Source organism: Salminus brasiliensis, chromosome 22 (genome assembly GCF_030463535.1).
Source record: "Salminus brasiliensis chromosome 22, fSalBra1.hap2, whole genome shotgun sequence".
NCBI lineage: Eukaryota > Metazoa > Chordata > Actinopteri > Characiformes > Bryconidae > Salminus > Salminus brasiliensis.
The window spans coordinates 15,250,514-15,273,240 of NC_132899.1; the positions used below are offsets into that span (position 1 = coordinate 15,250,514).

General features: G+C 41.2%; 1 protein-coding gene across 7 annotated transcripts in view; it reads right to left on the reverse strand.

Moving 5' to 3' along the window:
- rbfox3a (RNA binding fox-1 homolog 3a) overlaps positions 1-22,727 on the reverse strand; it is a 444,039-nt gene that overhangs the window by 290,115 nt on the left and 131,197 nt on the right. Inside the window, exon 1 of one of the 7 annotated variants that reach the window (XM_072666967.1) lies at positions 2,710-2,741. The exons of the other annotated variants lie outside the window; for them this stretch is intronic. The gene's annotated coding sequence lies outside the window, so the exon portion shown is untranslated. Of the gene's footprint in view, positions 1-2,709; positions 2,742-22,727 lie in introns of those variants that run through there. 7 annotated transcript variants of the gene reach the window in all.

Sequence of the window (22,727 nt, forward strand, 5' to 3'; positions counted from 1 at the left end):
TCATGTTGTGACATTTCCATGCAACACTTTATATGCCTAATATATCATAAATATCAACCCAATTTAATACATATTAAATATGTCAGAAACACATAGAAATACTAAACTTTATGGGTTTCAAATAATCGTAGCTATTAAATCTGCGAGCAAGTGGGAGCAATTACACGACCCATGCAACTGCATTAAACAAGAATCCAAAAGACGGCGCCAGGTTTAGCCAGCCTAGTTTTAAAGCTGTAACGCACCAAGACATCCACAAGATGTCTCCATTAGAAAAGAAACAGCTGCACGCCCCAAGAGGTGAGCCTGTGAGCAGAGCTTTCAACTGAAGCACTTTATCTGACCACGCAGCAGCCTGCTTCCCCTTGACTCGCCGCTGAACCAGTAGGGCGGACGCATGGCAAGGGGAATATTAATTAACTGGGAGTAAAGGCTCCACTTATTATGTGAACTAATATTTGTGTTCTATCAGTCAGTTTGCTATTGAGGATCTCCACTGCTTTATAAACAGTCAGTCTTTGCATGAGCTTCCAATCTGTGAGGCTTCAGATTTATAGTCATCTTTTCGATGGGGGGGGGTGGGTGATTGGGGCAGGAGGGGGAGGGGGTGGCGAAAGCAAATAGAAACAACTTGACATCAGTATGAATGATATATGAGGTCAAAAGAAACTTTGGCATGCTTTAAAACTTGTGTGGAAATGCGCTCTTGCCGTGACAGCTGCCATCCTGTTCAGATAGACAGTAGTTCATCAAACTTTGATAGCACCAGCTGTATTATAAGCTGTGCATTTGCAAAAAGACAGGATACATGTGTCAAAAGGGTGGGGGGGGGGGGGGGTGACTTTAAAGATGCAACAAAGAGAGGGTCAATTACTACAGACTGCAAAATAGAGGTAAGTGCACAGCAATGAGGAAAACTGTATAATGTTCCACTGTATAACCGATCCTCATTCATTTGCCTTTCATCCTTGGAGGTGTTTTAGTATTCCATTCTCTCTCTCTTTCTGTCTCTCTCATACCTCCGATTCCTCATTACTAGTCGGCTTCTCTTTTCCCTTCTCTCCGGCTATGCTATCTTCAACTCTGTCCCCTCTCTCTCTCTCTCTCTCTCTCTCTCGGACGTCTCAGATGCACTGTTTAACAGTAATTATATGTGTTTAATAACTTCCAGGGACATAAAACCTCTTGTTAGAGGAGCACGGAGGTCTAGTGTAATGGCGACCATAAAAGTGAGAGGGAGCAAGGCTGAGAAGAGAGGGACTGAGTGAAAGGAGGAGGAGGGGTGAGCAAGAGAAATGAAGGAAGAGTTCTCGGTGCCCTTTATATTACCTCCTCTCTATTGCCGCTTCTATCGCTCCCCTTGTTAAAAATCCATCCAGGGAATTTGTCGTCAGCGTCTCGTCCCAGATTTATGGAAAAAAAGAAGGTAAGAAGTCAATCTGAAGCTACAGCTGGAGCTAGAGCTGGAGCTGGAGCTGGAGCTTCACCTTCACAATCGCCACCTCCATCTGGGGGCGGTTAAAGCCTTGGTTCTCCATCTATAGCACCCTATCCAGCTCAGCGTCTTCATCCAGAGAGCTTTCCAGAAGGAGCCCTCGCTTAGATTATTATTTCTAAATTCTACAGCAGAATACAGGCAGGGGCGGAGGAAAACAAGGCAGCACGCGAGACAATGGAAGGAGAAGGAGGAGAGGAGGCTTCTGCTGAAGTTATTTAAGTGTGTGGAATCTCATGCGGCTGGCTGGCAGCGGCAGAATAAGCCTGGCAGCTGCAGGAGATGAAATAACAGAGTGGATTGTGAGCGAGATGAGAGCTTGCTCAAAGCCAGCCGAGGCTGGAGCAGAACCCCGGGGCCGCCAGCTTGATTCCATTTGGAAGCTGCAGTGATCCGGGGATGTTCTATTCTTACAGCGCAAAAAAAACAAAAAAAAACGGGCAACCTTCAGTCGGTCCCCCATCACACACCAGTGACTTCTCTAACGCATGCACAACATTACTGCACTCTAGAGCTTTAACCAAACTGGATACTTTGTCCCGCACTCAGCAACAGAGTCTGCCTGATACCAGCCCAAACTTGGCCCCAACCCAACCCTGAATCTGAACCCATCCCAAGCCTGAATAAATTCCATCCCATAAAGGAGACATTACCCAATCATGACTGCGCTAGTCACTTTAACAACAGCCGTCATCCGATCATAAATAAACACTCCAGTCCTTTACAGGTGGGAGAGATATTGAAGTTAATATTATTAAGAATTCAATGGGTGATGCTTAAAAACTGTTCTTGGAATATTCTTGGATATATAAATCTGTTGACAGTGTAGTGCAGTGGGCACTTTACAGGAGGATTTGGAAAGTAATCAAAAGGGAGCATTTTTTACATGTCGTTTCTGACAGGGAGGATGAATGGAATGGGTTAACTATGGCTGTTCACAACTGTTTTTCTGAAGAAATAATAGCAGATATATGTTCATGCAAAGTATGCCAAATAAATGCTGATTCTACTATCACACTTTGATTTATGATGAGAATTAGTTGTGCACATCTCTGGGCAAATCTAAAAATCTTAAAAATGTCTATGCGGACAAAAACAGAAAAAAAACAAAAACATGAAGAGAAACATGACGTAATGCCTGTCTCACAGGTGTCACAGGTTCATTCCATTACACAAGCCTGATGTACCGAACCTTCAAATGTCATAACACCTACCAGCAGGACTGTGGATGCCTGTTTGCACTCCGCAGAGTGCAAAAACCCTGGCCGAGCTGAGGACATTCCTGGACCACGGGTGGACTCAGTAGCCGCTGAGATGTAAATATAACCTGTGCTGAAAAAAGAGAAAACAAGAGGAAGCCCAGGCCCTGCCATATCCGATGGTCCAGGCCAAACCCCAGGACCTTCCGGCTTCGGGACTGTTGGCCGCCTGCCCGGATCAGAGGCAAGAGACTTAGAGCGGGACGTACCTCTGGCCCCGCCCATTTAAAACCAATCTGCTGTAACATGCTAGCACTGGCATGGGCTTCGGTACAGGCCCATATGTCCACTAGTGCGAGAGCGGCTCCATGCATCTGCTCATAGCACAGTCCCCCGCTAAGGGCCGGCTGACCTGCACCGCTCCTCCTCACGCTCATCCCTTGCGTTTCCTCTCTCTCCTGACCTCTTTCCACTCATCACATAGTATGAATCACTGTTTCTGACAATGCAAATTAAAGCTACGAGTACAATTTTAGTTTTCCCAGATAAAAGAATAAAACTAATATATATATATATATATATATATATATATATATATATATATATATATATATATATATATATATATATATATATATATTAAACAGGATCAATTATGTTATCTTAGACCCCTGGATACTAAATTGAGGGAATTATAGGAATTATATTCTAAAAAGGTTCTTCAGATTATAATTCCTATACTTCCTAAAAGGAGGTTTATAAGAGGCTTTTAGGAGTGATAGCTATTCAAGATATCACCATATTGTCTGTAATTACACAATTTAGTATCCAGAAGTTCCAATTTAGTATCTAGAGTTTTTGGGGCCAATACCAATTGCCAATCTTTCCAGGGAAGTTAGTTTTACACACTTTACAAGTATGCGAGTTTGATTCAGATATGAGCAACTGGCAACATTCTATCAACACACAGAGTGAGATTTAACACTGGCTTTAATGGGTTTCTGCAGTCGAGTGGCCTCACAGATTAACTCTCAGGGTTGGCTTGGAATAACAGCTGATCGCCGATCACATATTTGGACTGAAAATTGTCTGATTGATTGAACCAATTCACTGTTGTTTTGTTTACTTTGTTTTTAAGTGAACAAGTTGACTTTTCCCTAATCAATGTCATCCATCCATAATTAAATTAATCTCTGCATCTCTATTTTGAAAACAAGATGAATAAACACACTAAGATCAGTAACATTGTAACAGTGCACGCCTAACATAGCGAGAGGCAGAACGAGCAAAGCCCTGATCATACACCCACCGCACAACTGCCAATACAAATTTAAAGTCAGGGTCATCTGCCTCATAGGAAAAAAATAATCATGGTCGGTTCTCAAAGGCCCCTGATAGCTCCATCACTTCCCCAGCTTGCGAACAGAAGGCATGCTTTGATTATCTGTCACTGTTACACTTTTTTCTCTTATCAGCTGAAATACACACAAGCCAGAATGCCTTAATCCCCCATATCAGACCTTCGCTACAAAGGTAGAGTGGCAAAATTAATCAAGACTTTATTGGGATAATATCATTAACACAAAAGGATAATTACGTCGTCCTCCGTGTAGAGATTGTGAGAGCTCTTGATATAAATGCTCTTTAATTAAGAGTGTTTTAAGAAGAGGGCATGATGAGGGACTGCTTGATCCTTATTGGTGTTAATGCCAAATCAGACTCCATTTGTTTCTTCATTATATGATGTTTCCAGCAAAGTCTATCAAACACAAAGAACAAAGAGATCTGCAACCCAAGCACTGAAAGGATATGAGGAGGACAAGTGTATGGGGAAACAAGATTTCACTGCCAAGTTTAGCAATACAAATGAAATGAAAACAAAGATGGTTGTTGAAGAAATCTTCTGCAACCACAAGTAACATCTAAACATGTACTACCGTGAGTTTTGCCCCATAGTTGGATCATAAATTGATATTGTACCTCTGCTGGTTTAATAAACTTAAAACAATGCAGAACTGTAAGGGGAAAGTGGGAATGCTTTGTGTTTAATGTCTGACTGTCTGCTGCCGTTTCATGTTAAATGTAGCACCATGTCCTGGAGGAGCTATATTTTGTTCCTGACTCAACAACTCTCAACTGGTGAAAAAAGAATGACAAAAAAGTTTACTTTGACTTTGAAAAGTGGCTTGCGGCTAATTAGCAGTCACAGAAGGACACAGATACTTTCTGAGTAATACTTTCAGTTTGCTGGCTTTGTGCTTAGTAGTTTTTCAGGTCATTTCTGGGTGTACATTCTGGATGTAATGGCTCTATAAAGAACCATCTGCAAGATGTGTTTGTATTTGAGGAGCCAGGCAAAGAACCATTAGGCATTCAAATGGTTCTTTGAATTGACATGATTCTATACGGTTCTAAAACCACTGCCTTTACTAAAGAACTTGTGAGGAACCCCCTTCCAAAACATTATACAGATGGCCCAGATAAATAAAGTTCTAACATAGAACTTCCTCAATGTCTGTCATGCCAGTCCCATAACAAAACACACTAAATGGACAAAGTACTGGGCCAAACCACTTAATCATTGAATTCAGGTGTTTGATTCAGTCCTACTGCCACATGTGTACAGTGCCACAAGTGGTACTGTAAAAGGATGCTACTGATGCAGCAAATTTACAAAAACCTAAATATTCTACCATTAACTGTGAATGGTATTGTTGAAAAAAAGTGGAAGCATTTAGGAGCCACAACAGCTAAGCCACAAAGTGGCAGACCATGTGCGGGGTGGCCCAGTGCTGAGGCACATTGAGTACTGAGTCAATAACTTTCCTAAACTGCTGTTAGAGCTGCAGAGGGACCAACTCCATGGGTCTATGGGTTTAGAATGGGATGTTACAAAAGCTTCTGTAGGTGTAATGCGTAGGTGTGCCAATACTTTAATACATATAGTGTAGGTTCTATGATGCAAAGGCAACAAAAATGTAAGGGGATTTGAGCATGGGTATGTGCATAAAGAAAACTCCCTCTGTCTCCCCACCCCTTTTACCCTAATAGGCTACAACCAAATGGCTAGTTTTGAATATTGACCATGGTTTACACAAGAGCTAGCAAATGAGAGACCCACTTAAGAGAGCGAGGAGGGTGTCAGTGATACAGTTTTGCATTTACATACGCTGTGTTGAACATTCAGTGTCTGTTTTTTGTGTTACTTTACCGAAAGTGCTACACCTTTGGTGTTTGGGTCATGAGGGTGTAGTGATTTCATCTGGTTCTTAAGAAATCCAACGTATGCTGTCCCACTCAGTTGATTCTCGAATGTCTGCAGTATTTGCATTCATAGAAAGAGAGAGAAGCCATGTGTCACCATGCTAGAAAATACGTTAACTAATCAACGTGCCCACTCCAGTACAAAGTGTGTAGTTGAGTTCATAACAGGGTTCAGTGACAGAAAAGACTCAGGTCCCCTGTCTGAACACGCTCGCTGTGCTGCCGTGATACTGCAAACTGTCTGGCAAGCGAGGCTACAGGGAAGGTTACAGAGGACTAATTTACTCCAAAAGAGCCCAGAGACTGGCAATGGTAGAGCTTAAAGCCACAGGTCTAAGAGTGTCTGCTTTAAATTCTTGAAGCATCACTATACATTTCCACTATGCATTCACCACCTCTATCTGTGAGGGCAAGACGAAATCATACTTTGCCATCTATTACTGGAATATGAATATGATGGCAAAGCGAGAGCAGAAATGTAACATTTACTTAATGATGGGTCACACCACTCATTTCAATAAGGAAAGCCAGCATACGCCTGCTCACTCTCTATCTCTCTCTCTCTCGCTCTCGTTCTGTCTCTCCCCATCTGTCTCTCTCTTCTTCCCTTTCTGCCATCTCCTACCTACCTGTGTGTATGTGTGTGTGTGTGTGGGAGCTCCATGAGAAGCTGCACTCTAAATCAAAGCATTTAGCTCTGGACTCGCTCCCAGTCAAGGGTCAGCATTGTATCATCTTCCCCGGCACTGGCACACAAAGGTTGTCCAGTGGTTTCTATTTGATTTCTATTTGAAGAAAATATTAGATTTTCCCAGCCAAGCTAAATCCCTCCCTTGGGCTCAGAGATAGGCCAGGAAAGCCTTATGGCTGAGCAAATACAAAAAAAAAAAAAATGTTGCATAGCTAAAACTTCTTAACCGCTATCTTTCTTACATCCATGAATACACAGAGAAAGGGACAAAGACGAGGGAAGAAAAGGATTTCGCCGAAGGTCGCCACATGAAACAAAAGGCAATTTAAATCTCTGTAGGTTTTCCAATAGCATACTAATTGAAAACAATTACACTGTTTTTCTAGACACCCTCGGTTCATTAAGAAATCTGTCGGCATCTTCTGTATTATCTGTCTACTCTGTCAATGGCATACTTAGTCTTTTGTGCACATATAGAAGCAGGCTAAGTCTGCAGCTCGTCTCAGAGGCTGTTTGCTTCCTGACCATTTTATCTTAATCTTAAATTCTATCACCATAAGCGTGTATGGGTCTGTGGCTGGCGGCAGGCTGACCATTATCACTGGTAACTGTATTGCTTTTGTCAGATTGTTCTGCACAACACACACACACACACACACACACACCAGGTAACAATTTCAAGCAAACATTTGCACAACTTCCCTCGGATCTGCCATCATGTGGGAATAAGGATTATTCCAGACCTCCGTTTCCCACGCTTTCCATGCCTGCTTTCTTCCTCTTCTTCTCTCTCTTTGTTCTCAGCAAACTCTGTATAACTATCCCTCTATGATTAGATGGTTAGATGGAGAACAGTAGCGTTTACAGTAATTACTGCAGCCGGTGTGGAAATATTAGCCCACTGCATCCTTTCTGACTGTAGTAGCCACAGCAAACAGACAGCTTTGTTAGTACTGACCAAAACAGAGCTGCCAACACTGTACACTGGACATTCTCTGGAACTCTTAAACATGCATTTACGTATACTTTGAGATGCAATGCATATCATATTGTACTGAACTGTATCGTGACAAGCATGTTAGCTTGTGGATGGTATGTTGCATTGTGTCTACTGTGTAAGCTTGGAGCTAACATATTAGCTTGTGGCCAGAGTGTTAAATCACAGCAATATAAAGCACAGGTGATGTTTCATTCATTGTACCTTGGAGGTTCTATTTTCAGACACTCCTTATTTTAGTTGTATTGAAAATTGCACTGCATTGAGATAACACTGTATCATACTGAACACGGAAATTATTATACTTCTTGTACTATATATGTTTTTTTTGTTGTTGTTTTTTTTGGGGGGGGGGTATTTTTCTCTCTCTCTCTCTGTGCATTTCTGCATTCTATCCATAGAGTCACTGAACATGCAGCCTTTGCAGGAAAGAAAACCTTGTTATTTCCAAAATAGTCACAACAGAAAAAGCAAAAGTCCTCTGAAGTTCTAATAGAAGGCAACATGTCAAGGTTTTCCAAGTAATTTGGGACCTTTTCTGTAAGTCTGTTGATGATAGAATTTGAATACTATGCAGACTAACTGGAGTTTTTACACCATGCAAAGAAGTGAAAACCGAAAATACAAGATACAACATCAACATGTGCAGTTATTGTTTCTGTTTGTTTTGTATCTGACCAGCCGAGGTGTCAGTAACTTACAGTACTTACAGTACTTCATTTATATTTACATTAACACAACAATTTTACACAGTCAGGCCACACATGTTAAAACCAGGAGAACTGGCATTTCTTTGCTTCTTGACTTTGAGACAACCCTAAACAACACGCATTACAACATGCTTTGCATTTCTGGACAAGCTGAGAGATATAGAAAAATTATTGAGAGTAAAAGAAGCAAATTCAGTGTTACACACTTCTAAGCATTATCCTGCCTACTTCTCCAAAGTTACAAAGTGCAGTTAAAAGCCTGCTGAGTGACAACTATAGCCACACTATTCTCTTAGTGGAGCACCAACATGATTTTCAAGCTTTTTTTAATGGTAAAAATGCTACACAGTGTGGTTTTTAAGCCCTTTTTGTTTGTCTAATATTGCTACACATAGCCACTGTGTTCATCCTTATACTCTCTAATGTCCTCCACATTTTGCAAACATGCATGCCCAAAGTTTGAACATCTGCACAAAGCATTTAAGGTGAAATTTTAGGACATATTAGCATTTACATTTGCATTTATAGCACAATAGGCTGGCACTGTTCTCCAGAGCAACTTACATTTGAACCAAGTAGGTGAATTTAGTGTTAGGAGTCTTGCCCATGGCCTCTTATTGTTATTGCACGGTGGTGTGCTTGCAAAGCCAGGGAATCAAACTCTAGTCTATCATGGAGAAGTTGATGTTGTTACCCACTTCATTAAACTGACCACTGATATCTCGCCTCCTCCTGGGCTGGCATGTGTAAGTGAGCATTTGTAGGTCATTTTTGTGTCCTTGTGTGGACAAAGGGACTTCCAAAAGCGATGTTGGAGTGGACAGGGAAATTCATTTCCAGCCATGCTGAACATGTCTGTGTGGATGAGGCCGAAGACTGTTAGAGCCACTGGCTTTTTTTGACTGACCCTCTGACTGGGCCGACAAAAGCACGAAAAAAATATATAAAACACCAACAGGAGAAAATACAACGCTATCATTAGGTGTACAGAGACATCAGTGTGCATAATAAATCACACAAGTGAGTAAATGCCTTGCCTAGCCTGGCTGAGGAAAGCTGAATTCATCACTGTTCTGTTTCTTTAAGCGCCATGCTGAAACATGCAAGTGTTTCTGCATCCAATTTGTCTTGTATAATCAGTCAATGGCCAAATTCCATCACTTCGTACTACGCCATATGCTACGGTCAAACATACAGAGAGAGAGTAAGGGAGATAGAGACAGGTTAAGGACTGATTGCAGTGCTACATGTGATTGCTAGAGGGAAAATAAGGTGCTCATCTTCTGTGCAGTACGTCTGAGCTGTTCTTTAGGGGCTGACTATATACATGTTAAATATATATACATGATAAAATATGAAAAGTATGTTGGAGAGGGAGTGGAAAAAAGACTGCCATTAAATCAACTGTAATGACAGCCTTTATCTTTTTTTTTTGCCCCCAAAAAACCTATTTGACAACAGGTGTAAATGAATTCTTCATTGTTTTAAAGAATAATTGGTGCAAGCTTGCTGGGGGAAGGCTGGAGACGTAATTAAATCCAAAGGCTAGCAGAATAAATGAAGTGGGGAGTCGGGGTGTGCACGCTTGACAGATATTAATGTCCTCCAATGAAATGTGGCGACGTCGGTAATAACCCGTTCATAGCCGTGAAGTGCTGTTGGTCGGGGCTTCAGAGGCAAGACAGAATAGTGGGAGATGGGGAAATGAGCTACAGCCCGGCTTTTCTTTCAAGTCTTGTTAAAGGTGGGCTTTTACCAAGCGTTAATTATGATCTCCAGAGAGCTACTCCACAAACTGCTGGTACTCATAAATCCAATGAGGCAAAGATAGTTCCAGGGCTATGTCTGGTTTAGCTGGCAGTGTTTGGATTTAGTCTGCAGCGTTAGATGTTCGATAAAGAAACGCCTGACGCAACAGTTAGTGTCTGTTCCACACATCTCCTCACGAGTGATGACAGTGTGCGTCCGCGATCGCTCGCCTGTTGTGTCTCGAGTTAGACGTTTGCGCTTGGACGCGGCCTGGCGGTGTCGACGTGACAAACGTGGCTTTTCTTTCCGGAATAATAGAAGGAGCGCGTGTCTATGTGCGTCCACTTCAAAGGCACACAGGCAGGGGCACGGCTACACGGGGCTGAGGCTTGAACCTTGACACCTGAGACTGCTGGCATTTTTATCCTTTCCGCCACAGCATAAATACTGTGATAATAGAATCAAGAGAGGGAGGAAACTACTTTGTTGGGTATCCAAGGCTGATAATGAAATACATAAATGCAACATCTGTTCCTTATGACGACCCGCTCCTCTCCTCCTTTCCTTCATTTTGCCTTTGATGTCGACGCATGTTTTTTTCAGTCTGAAAACAAAATGCAGAGCGCCAAATGAATAATGGAAATGCAGAGGCCACCTTTTAATCTCAGCAGGCCTTCGGTGCCATTCTTCAAAGGCAAGACAAAGCCCCTCTCACAAAGAGACACAAACACACACACACAAACACATACACACACACACACACACAAACGTAGTCGCTGTCACTGTCGTTAGGCAATCTTCGCCTAGACCATTATATGTACCAGAGAGGCAAGGTTGTAGAGCTCTCACTGAGACATGGCAGAAAGTCAGCTAATGACCATGTGAATAACACACACACACACAATCACACGCCCACACACATACATACACACACACACAAACAAGTACACACACACCCACTTCAATTTTTAATTGAGGTTCATGTCTATAAACAAACAATACTGTACATGTTTGGAACCTAATTATGTGGTGTACGGATGGTGGAGAGCAGGTTTGATGCGCTCTCTCTCTCTCTCTCCCTCTCTCTCTCTCTCTCTCTCTTCCTCTCTCTCTCTCTTCCTCTCTCTCCCTATGTTTCCCTCGCAAGCACAAATGAGCACAAATGTACAAAGTTACAGTATGTATGATATATATGCAAGAGAAGGGAAAACAGTGCCATGACCTTCATCTATGGCCAGAAAGCCTACAACAAAAATGAACTGTTGATTTTACAGATATGCAAATGCAGAGCATACTTTAACAATTATCAGTTTAAATGTTAATAAAACAATAATAAAAATAGTTTTCTTTTTCATTAAACCTTCAAGCACCAAAATACTAAAATAACAGACTGCCATGCCATGACTTTAAATGGAGAGATTTCAAGGCTTTTTTTTTTAACTTTGAAAGCGAAAATTTTAAAATATCTCTTATTAAAATATAATGAATGAATTTCATATTGAAACAAAGAAGGCGGTCACATAAAAGTGAACAACACAGAGCTTCCCTTGGACACATTTTGCTCCTATATATTGTCGCTCTCGTGCAAAAACCTTTAATCTCCATTTTTCACGTTTACACATAATGTGAATGTGGTAGTTGTGTCAATTTCCTGACGAATGGACCAAAAGAAAGACCTCTTTTTACATTGACTTCCATTGAAAGTTAAGAAGGTTAGGGTGCCATTTTGGAGGTTTTGGTGTGACGGTGACGATGTGCAGTCCATCACGAGACATCAGTCCAGTCGCAATAATCAATAGGGTGCTCAATCTGTCTCATTCCAAAAAGTGACCCTGGCTGTGTTCAAACAAACTCCAATATTTTTATTTTAACCGATCTGGAGATCTGATTGTCTGCTTTCTTGTTTGTAGGTGGTTAGATGAGCTCTGTGTTCTCAGGCACAGTATTGACTTTCTGTCATATCCACATTGGTTGCTATAGTAATACTGTGGATGCGTTTACTGTGGCATGTACTATATGATGTCAGATGCATGTAGCATCACAGGCGAACAAACAGGATGTGTTTTTTTTTTTTTTATCTTCACAAAAAGAATCAGATTTCATTTAGATTGCTTTGTGAGAACCGAGATGACATCCTTTTATTTTGATGAGGAAATCTGGCGACAATCTAACAATTTAACTATTTATTTTAACTGGTAATTTAGCTGCTAATTTATTTTTAGGCAAACTCTTAATGAAATGCTTAATGGGAATCACTTTTTTTTTGTTGTGTATCTAATGGATAACCTATTTCCCAACACTAATGCTAATTTGATTAATGACATGCAAATTACGGTGTACGGAGGCATATCTGAAGCCTTCTAAAGAAAAAAGTGAAAAAGCAGGGTGGGTTGGGGTTGGGGTGGGGGGAGTGTGTTAGAGGAAGAAAAGAAAGAATATCTATTTGATCCATCCAAAATGTGTCATCAAAGCTCTACAATCTGTGCAATGGGTTAAATGGAATTTTACAATGTAGAGCACAAGACCCAGACAATATGCGAGAGAACTGAAACCCCCTCATAACTCTCCCCCTCTCTCTTTCTCTAAATTGCTTGGGCAGTGCCACCAGAATAATATATGACTTTCATAATAAAACCACGGAAGCCCATGCAAATAAGTGTGAAATTGCAATATAATCATTTATGTAAATGACACAGTGCTCTGGTGAAGCTTCATTATTCTCCCCACCCTCTGATGAAAGGCTAAACAAGGGAAGAGAGAAATAGAAAATGTAAAAGAGCGAGAAAAGTTCTTGTTTTTTGAGGCAAAGGAGGAGAAAATCAGCAGCATGAAAGTAACCGAGGTGAAAAAGGGAAACCCTTTGATATTCAGTTAAAAATGAGTTTCCACTGTGTGCTCTCAAAACTCAGGTCTACAGAAGGTTAAATGATTTATATACGTGTGGATTAGAGCAGAATACATCACAGCTATAGGCTGTAGCACCAGAAAACGAACAAATCCACACATGTTCTGCTCACTGATGAACAAAACCAAAAACACTGACAAACACTAATAATAGTAATAAATATCCGCACAGAGAAACCATTAAACATGCTTATTGTTGGCATATTTTGACAGCAACTCTTCTTAATGCTTCTGGCATTCTATTTTCTCATCTTTCTTTTTCTTTAATCAACAGGGATTAGAGTTCAGGATGAGGTATCCATAAGCTCAGCTTCATGCTGCTGATTAAGACAGAGCAGAGAAAAGCCCTGGCCAGAGAGAAGTTACATTTAGTCTTTTAATTCACTGCACTTTTCCCACCATGACAGAGAAAAGAGCCTGCTATTTCACAAGGTCACTGCGGAGTCATTATTATTATTCTTTGTTTCATCCATCTATAGAATAGCAAGAAAAACAGGTCAGAACGGGGAAAAAGTTACAGTATTATATAAAACAACAGGCTCTGTTTACACGTATCCACATAAAAAGTTCCAAATAACCCAAAACCAAAGCCTTATTGCAGTCTATTACATTTTTACAAGAGAATAAAGAGAACTCATTTGGGAAGTTCGCTCTCACTTGTCCTCTAATCAATTAAAACATCTTGCCTCTTTCACAGAGTATAAATAATTATGCAATTACCAGCTACCTTCTGTCACGGAATGCAACCGCTAATGTGTAGGAGGTATAGCTTTAGATGCTGTGCTGCATGCCAAAAAGATGGAATAGTCAATGAAAGAGTTGCATCTGTATAAACCTGCATTTGTCTCAACAGCAGCACATGAATATGTATATGCACATTACTTTCAATGTCATATTTACTAGCTTGTTGACTCTGTGTATATTGATCCATGATGTGGGAGAAAATTACAGACTTTCCAAACAAACAGTCAATGTGAAAGATAACATCTTGGTTGAACACGATGGTTGAACTTTTTGAGCTGCTTTTGAGCTCAGGGCCCCAAAAAGGGCACCAAACATCCTCCACAGCCAACCTATCAAGATCTAGGATGTGATCTCTCTAGGTACTCATCGATTTAAAGTAAAAGCTAGTTTGGCTGTTTTTGAACACTCAGCTGTACAACATTGCACACAAACTGCTTCATGTGATAACCAGCAAGTTATACAGGTGCAAGACACACAAACAGTTGGACTTTATGTGTTTTCTTAGCACATTAAACATCCGCAGTGCAGGCTAGAAAAAGTAAGTGCTCTCTGTGTTAATCTTCTTTAAGATTCTCTAAGAACACAAACTGTGTTTTTACTGTGTATCATTAAATTAACTCACACAAAGTCTGGTTACTGACAAATCAGTTTATCTCAAGATGCGTTAGTGTGATGCATGCAAACAGCATCAGGGCCTGGACACCTTGCAATCATTGATGAAACAATGAACTGAACGATGTATCCAAAACACTTTACAGGAGAATGTACGGGCAGCAGTCTGTGATCAAAAGAGACATTGGCTGATGACCCAAAGCACAGAACTAAGTCAAGTAAAGAATAGTTGAGGTGAAGATGATGCATGTTTTGGAATCAGTCTTCACCTTAAACCTATCGAGATGTCGTGGCATGACCTGAAGATGGTTGTGCATGCAAGGCATCCCAGAGATGTAGATGAACTAAAATACATATGCAGAGAGAAATGGTCCAAAATTCATCCTCAACATTGTGCTAATCTTTTTCTGCAGCTACAGAAAATGTTTGGTGGAGTGATTGCTGCTAAAGTAGGATCTACAGGCAATTAAATCCAAGGGTTCACTTACTTTGTCTAGTCTATCTTTTGGATGTTTACTGTGTTCAATAAAATACATGAACAGTGCATCTATTTGTGTGTTATACATTTAAGTAGGATTTGTCTATTATTGCGGCTTAGAAAAAGACTTGAGACTCCCTCAATCACAGTTATAATGAGTGTTTCAGCCCCGCATTGGGTAGTAAATCAGAACAGAGGTCATTTGTATACATCAGTTGTAAAAGCATGGTAGAAAGGTTAATGGCCCAAAATAACTTTTTTTTTATCTTTACATTAATCTACACCAAAGGAAGGTCTCCTTACATGATTTGGAGATACAAGGTTCAGACACGTGGTGATTCTATAGCGGGGCATTCTATAGCGCCCTTTTTGTCTCTGAATTTTTATATGCAATAGAGCAGCAGTGTTCTATTCTCTGCACAGCACCTGTTATGTCATGAAATATGTGAAAATAAGCAGTTGGTTACAACAAAAAAAGATTTTAACAAAAGGCTTCTAATAATACAATTATTGCATCCATGTATCAACAAAAAATGTTTGATTTAACTAGGATCAATTTTGATTATTGTAAAACAAGAAATGGGACAAAGGACGTGAATCACAAAATTATGGGATAGTGCAACACTAATCAACGAAAACAGCATTATATTAGCATTATAATCATGAATTAAAAATAAGCCCATTCGGACTTTGCATTTAGAATTCTGTACTCGTTTAGGGATGAAAATTTATTTGCTCCAAAAACAACAGTGATAATTAGAGAGCTGTTATTGATTCAAGTCTGGTGTTTTGAAAATTAATAGTGTTAATTACAGCCAACTTTTTAAAATGGATTTGGTTCATCTGAAATATGGGGATCATACATCACTAACACCACTCACATCTTATTAATGTGAAAAAAGAAGCTTTGGCAAACAAACACTGCTTGGCTCGTTTTTTTGGTCCATCAGTAACTGATTCCAAACTCATTAACAAAACCAGAGTGAGACACACTGATGATTACAAAAATAGGATTTGACCTATGTAAGAACTCCCTCAGGTCTTGGGAGTGGTGCTTGAAATTGTACACCATGTCTAAATGTTTGTAGACACCTGCTTATCTAGCATTCCTTTTGAAATTAAGGCTACTAATGGGGAGTTTGCCCTGTTTTTGCTGCTGTAAGAATCTCTATAGCTCTGAAAAACAACAGTAAATGTTGCTGTGAGGACTCAACTGCATTCAGTCAGAAGAGAATTAGTTAATAAATAAGCATTAGATGCTGATGTTGGATGGTTAGTTCTGGATCACCAAGGCCATTCCAATTCATACCAAAGGTTTTCAGTGGAGTTCCATAACTGCACATCCCAGTGCTGGAGGTCTTATGTCCCTTAAATGCTTGGCATTGGACCTTATCACCTTAGGCTCATGTGTGGCTGCTCCAGAACATCCCATTCTATTGGCAATGCTCTTCTGCAAAACTCAGACATTTTCAGTTCACTTTCTGCACAATTAAACACCTGTGTCAACATAAGCAATGGGTGTTTTACAGAAGATGAATGAATTATTGAAAAGGGGTGTCTGGATACTTTTGGACATGTGTGTGCCCGTTTTTGAATGGGGGACGCAAGTTGAAATCTAGAATCTGAAATCAGGATCTGAGCGGTGGTTTGCAGCTCTTAGAATAGGAGACACAATGAGGCCATCTTGCGGCTCCGTAGGGGCAGACAGGAATGCCTGAAAGGCAGCAGATCTGCGCATGGGAAACAGCTGGCACGGCTGAGCGCTAAAGGCCCAAGCTGACTGGGCAAAGCACAGTGGAGAGCCCAGATAGCGCCCACCTGTCCGGCCCTGGGCCAGCCCAGCTAGATGCTAGACAGCTAGCCAGCCATCTGTGCATGGAGCCCCCGGCGTCTGATTCCCCTAACCCACAGCTGGCTCTCATCGGGCCTGGATGAGCCCACGCGCCGCTGCAGCCGCTTCACTCTGATGAAGCTTCATGGCTTCTGGTGAGCAATGAGACAGACATCATAGCTGTGTCTGGATCCGAAGCTGCTGAACGAGCGGGCAAGTGAGGTAGAGAGAGAGAAAACTGTAATCAGGCACTGGAGTGGAGAGCTGGCTGGAGAGTGGGAAAAACACTCAGCGCACTAAAGCGATCAGATAATGCTTAGTGCTCATGTTGTGCTTCAGACCAGCGTCCACCGGGACGGCCTCTTGTGAATCTTAATCACAGAGTTTCTCGCATTTCCCAGACTTTTCCTCCCTTCCTCTCACCTAATTAAAAGTGCTGGAAATGTGCAAATGAACTTAAATGAAATTAGAGACAATTCCCAGCTGGCAGATGGGTAGCAGGTAGGGGTCTGAGAGAGAGAGAGAGAGAGAGAGAGAGAGAGAGAGAATGAGAAAGAATAAGATAGAGAGAGAGAGTGAGTTCCTTTGAGTTTATGGAAGCATAGAATAGTGCTGGGTGAAATATCATCTTTACCATGGGCAAGGGCAGCATTATCTAGCCATCTAGACTTTTATGACATCTGATATAAACTTTCACTATGTGTCCAAATGTTTGTGGACACCCTTCCATTTCACTGAAGTCAGCTGTATTAAGGTGCTCCAACACACGGGGGGTGGGGCGGGGGGGGGGTTGCACACAGTGAGCTTGTATAATCTCTATAGAAAAGTTCTGCCAATAGAATGGAATGTTCTGGAGGAGTTCCACAAGAGCCTAAGTTCACTATGCTTAATGGCAAGCGTTCCTGAATGAAGCCTTCCTGAGCCATAGAGAAGTGGAACTGCATTCTGACATTTGTCATCCAAAACAGTCATCCAACATCAGTACCTGACCTCATGAATGCTCTTATGACTGAATGCAATTAAAATGTCACAGAAATATTCTACAATTTAGTATATCTATTTAACTGTATACAGCTCACAGCAACTTCATTAACCAAGAGTAAATTTTACTTATTTTTAAAGCATTTATACTTGTGGGGTCCAAGGCCAAATACAGATATTCCTACTAAATGGCACACACACTCACACCTATTGTCTCACAGTGATGCATGAAATATTTAATGAAGGTAATGGAAGTAGCATTTAAAGCTTAAAATCCCATCCAATTCAAGCAAGAAAATTCTGATGTGTTTGATTACAGTGAGCAGGGTCAGCAGGTTTAGTACACTTCAACATAGTGAATGTACAGTAGCCAGTATTAAGGCCTAGTAATAAATCATCAACAACAACAACAACAACAATAATAATAATAATAATAATATAAATCTGTATGAAAAATACTGTGATTTACTGAAAACAGGTGAAATAGTAATAATAATAATAATAATAATAATAATAATAATTATTATTATTATTATTATTATTATTATTATTATTATTACTATTTCACCTGTTTTCAGTAAATCACAGTATTTTTCATACAGCTTTTTGTGGACAGCTGCACCACATTCAACTGAATGAGTCTTTAAAAAGAACACTGGAAACACTGGTGTAGGTGTTCACAAACCTTGGGCAATGCAACATACTGTATAAGGACTGTATAAGGACATATTAAGGAGAATTCCAAATCATGATACTTTTTGAGCTGAAATTCATCACAGCAGAGTTTATGACAACTTGTTGGAATAGGTTTATGTCAGTTGTCATTATAGGCTTATGAATGTTAAACATCTTACCAACACACCTGACCTCAACGTATGTGTTACTCATAACATTTACATTTTCATTTATGGCATTTAGCTGACGCTCTTATCCAGAGCGACTTACAAGGTTATTGTATTACAGAGGTGGGCCAATGTAGTGTTAGGAGTCTTGCCCAGGGACTCTTATTGGTGTAGCGCAGCATACAGTCACCCAGACTGGGAATCGAACCCTGGTCTCCCACATGTAATAGCTCACTGGCAGGTAGTGGTTTTATCTGCTGCGCCACACCAACCACATGAAGATTAGCTGGTGTGTTTGAACAGGGGAAATCACCAAACTGTGCTGGACACCAGCCCTGTTGTAGCATATAGTACCAAAACAGAGGAAGCATGGGTTCATCAGTCCTCTAAATGGACTTAGGACCTACCAGGGTCTTCAGTTCAAGCTTCAGTTCATCACTGCATTGCATTCCATATAGTTTTTGAAGAACAAGCCTCAACATGTCATAAGCCTGAGATTTCAATGGATTAAATCAATGAAAACATGACATACTGTTTGGTCATGTAACACCATGACATATGTGGGAACACTGGACACTGAGTTTCCTATCAAGATCATCCAGCCTTAGCAAAGTCTAACCTCAAAAGCCATGGAAGCAGTTCCTAGCACAATGGAGCTAACCAGAACATTAACATGCAGAAGCTCCATGGTATCTCCTCGTCTCTGGCTTTTATTCGGTTGAGGGCTAACAAGAAAAGGCTTTGTTTTCAGCTTTCCTCCAGAGCGGGGGGAGCTTTTCCCTCTGCTCCTGCGGGCCGCGAGCGAGGGTCCACCACGGCCCCTAAATCCAGCAGCAGCCGTTAGATCACACCTCTGATCGACAGTGTGCATATGAAGTGGGGATTTCCTGCATGTGGGAAAGCAGCGTGAACTGAGAGAGGGCTGACTCCTTCCTCCTAGCAAGCTCTTAAGCAAATTGCCATGTGCACAGGCCTGCCTTGAATACCAATGCAGACGTGGAGCAAAGACTGTGTCAGGGAACATCGCAGAGATTGTTTGCAGTCTTTTGGGCGGCTGCGCTCTTTCCTGGAACAGATGCTATACATTCGGGTGATAAATACTCACATGTCTAAAAGTGATATGAAATGAACAGTACATCTTCATGGCCTGACCTGAATGATAGAAGATGCAGAGGAAAGGAAAATCCATTGATTTGTTTTGCCAGCGTCTCAGTTCTGTTCATATTCTGTTGAATGTTACCATCTAAAAAGTAGGCCTGTTGCAATCATTACATAATCACTTGCCTGCAATTATGAGCTGACCGTGATCATTTTCTACAGTTGCTGGATTTCACCATCACATGTTTATGTTGCAACAAACTGAACGTGAATTAGATGCGTTTTCATCAGCTGAACTGAGGAAAATAAATGTAAGTAAGGAAAAGTAGAAAACATTCAATAAGATGCCATGGGTCTTATAAACACACCAAAATCTCTAACTCCTTAATTGGTTAAAACTACTGCAATGCCTTTAGTGAGCAGAGGCAATGGAGTTTAAGCATTGATGCCTGCAAACACGGCTACAGGTACAGTGCTGAAAAAAATGCAGGCTTGGATTTGACTCATGGCCTCCTACTACCGTAGCATGCTGTACTAAGGCAGAAGCATCAGTTTGGCATATTTGCTAAACGTCACGTTTAACAGGTTCATTTCATCCTTCTGTCTCGATTCAAATTAAATTGAATTACTTTATAATTATTTTATACTTTCCATTTTCCTGAAGATAAAATATACAAACAAAAGTATTGGGACACCAGCTCATTCATCGTTTCTTTTTTAAATCAAGTGTATTAAAAACAGTTAGGTTAAAAACCTGCTTCGGTTGGAGTAACTGTCTCTACTGTCCATGGAAGGCTTTCTACCGCATTTTAGAGCACAGATGTGAAGACAGCGACAAGAGCACTAGTGAGGTCAGGATGTTGGATGATCACCTCATCCCTAAATCCCCAACTCAATAAAACTACTGGATGAAACACTATTGTTTATTAAAATGGGTGTCCACAAACATTTGGACATATAGTGTAACTTCCAGGTGCTGAGGGCCTGAGGGTTTTTTAATGAACAGATTTATTTCTGATCACTGTAGTCTTTCCTCCAGGCTTCAATGTTAAAGCTACTATAGAATGAAAAATTGTCATGTAACAATGTTGGCTCATTTCGCTTACGCCCCCAAAATTTACAGACACCCAGCCCACTGGTGAAAGCCCTGCTTGCTCCAGTCAAAACTGGCAAAGAGTCAAAACACAATCACTTTGGGAAAAAAATGGTGTAAATATGTTGTTCTTGAACTTCCTGCCTCTGCTAGATATCAGGAAACGTGTTGCTACATGAGCCAGGCCTGGTCACTTAGCCGGTGACAGTATCCGCAAAGAGGAGCTGAAAAGCAGCACACCCGTGCTAGGCTAAATCCTCAACAGACCGTCTTTCACCGTCTCTTCTCTCCAACATCTGTGGTTCTGCCTGTGGCAGCGGTCAAAGACGGAGAGAAGAAAATCTGAGAAAGCCTTGGAAGTGAGCAGTTGCTAGACTAACAGCTAACCCGGCCAACGCGAATATTAAAAGGACACAGATAGAAGAGCAACAACATCCAGTAAAAATACTCATGCTTACATCAGCCAGTGATATTGCAAATTTAGCTGAGGGCAAAGTGGAGGAACACTTCATCCTGAAATGAAATGTTGTGTTGAGTGGGGGAGTTCTAACCTTTCACAGGGGAAGTGTAGAAGCAATCTGTTGCTAGCTGTGCGAAAAGCCTTTAACTCCTTATGCGCCACGACTTTTATTACACCCTAAGCATTACTAATCGGTAACTACATGCAAAGCAATGCAAACTGACTAAGTTGTTCCTAAGTTAAAACAGTGGTGGAAAAAGCCAGGAACCACTGGTAGTTCCCAGGGGTTTAGGAGGTTAACGTTTGTTTTTTTAAGCTTGAGCTGTATCTGAAACTATTTTACATGTAATAGGAAAGTGACTACTGTACCCGCTGGAATGTATCATGGAATAGCATGTTGATGTGCCAAGTGTCTATTTCTGTTAATCTAACTAAATAAAGGTAGTGCTAACAATCGAGATGGCTTTAAAATGGTAGATATAGTACGGTACGCTGACAAAGATGTCTGTTCACCAATAATTGTCTACATGTACAACCCAGCTCCATCTTAAGTGAGAAGAGGAAACTGGCTCTGCTTTGTTATTCTTCATCCAAACAAAATCGAAAGGCACTGTGAAAGACAATAATCCACTGCTCCAACACTCTACTAGTACAAACTTTCATTTGCTTCTCCTTTTTTTCGCCCTGTTGTTTTATTTACTTCTCCGTCCTTTGCAGAATCAAAGGGGTGCCAGGCTTCTTGGGTCTCCACTGATGTGTGTGTGTGTGTGTGTGTGTGTGTGTGTGTGTGTGTGTATGAAGTAGGGTGATTTGAATCCCCTCACCCACCCAACTCCCCTCTTCTCCTTGGAGGGACGCGGAGAGCAGCACGGGCAGGCGGGGAGGCGAGTTCTGAGGAGCTTGTGAACATCAATCGAGAGACATGGTGGAGGGGGAAGGGGGCACCAGAGAATCAGGGAGAGATGGAGGGTGAAAGAGAGAGAGAGAGAGAGAGAGAGAGAGAGAGAGAGAGAGAGAGAGAGAGAGAGAAAGAAAGAGAGAAAAAGACAGAGAGAGACATAGGGTGGGGTAAGGAGGAGTGCAAAGGGTCCAGTATTAGATCAGCCACCATGTCCTCCACACAGGACAAACACGTCCATTCATTTAAATGAGCGGCCCCCTCTACGGACGACTGGGTGTGTTCAGGAAGCCTGGAAAACTGAGCAGGAATAAAGGCTTCTGTACTGCTTCTTTCCCGCAAAGCTTACATTTACTTTGACTAGAAAAGAAGCACATACTGACAAGTACTATCTCAACATCATTATCCCACATTAGACCTTGAAGCATTTGTCTAAGCTCAGCGGCTCCCGACCTTGGGTGCACAATTGTGCTTAATATTAGGGTCCTAATCAAATGACAGACCTGACAGAGCTGATTTCGGTGAAAGACGGGTGGGTGATGTTACGTGTATATGTCCAAATGTTTGTGGACACCCCTAATGTTTATGGACACACCAAATGCACACATACAGATTGCCTACCCCCTTGTAGAGAAGTATCGCCAACAGAATAGGACTCTCTGAAGCAGATAAACATGAACC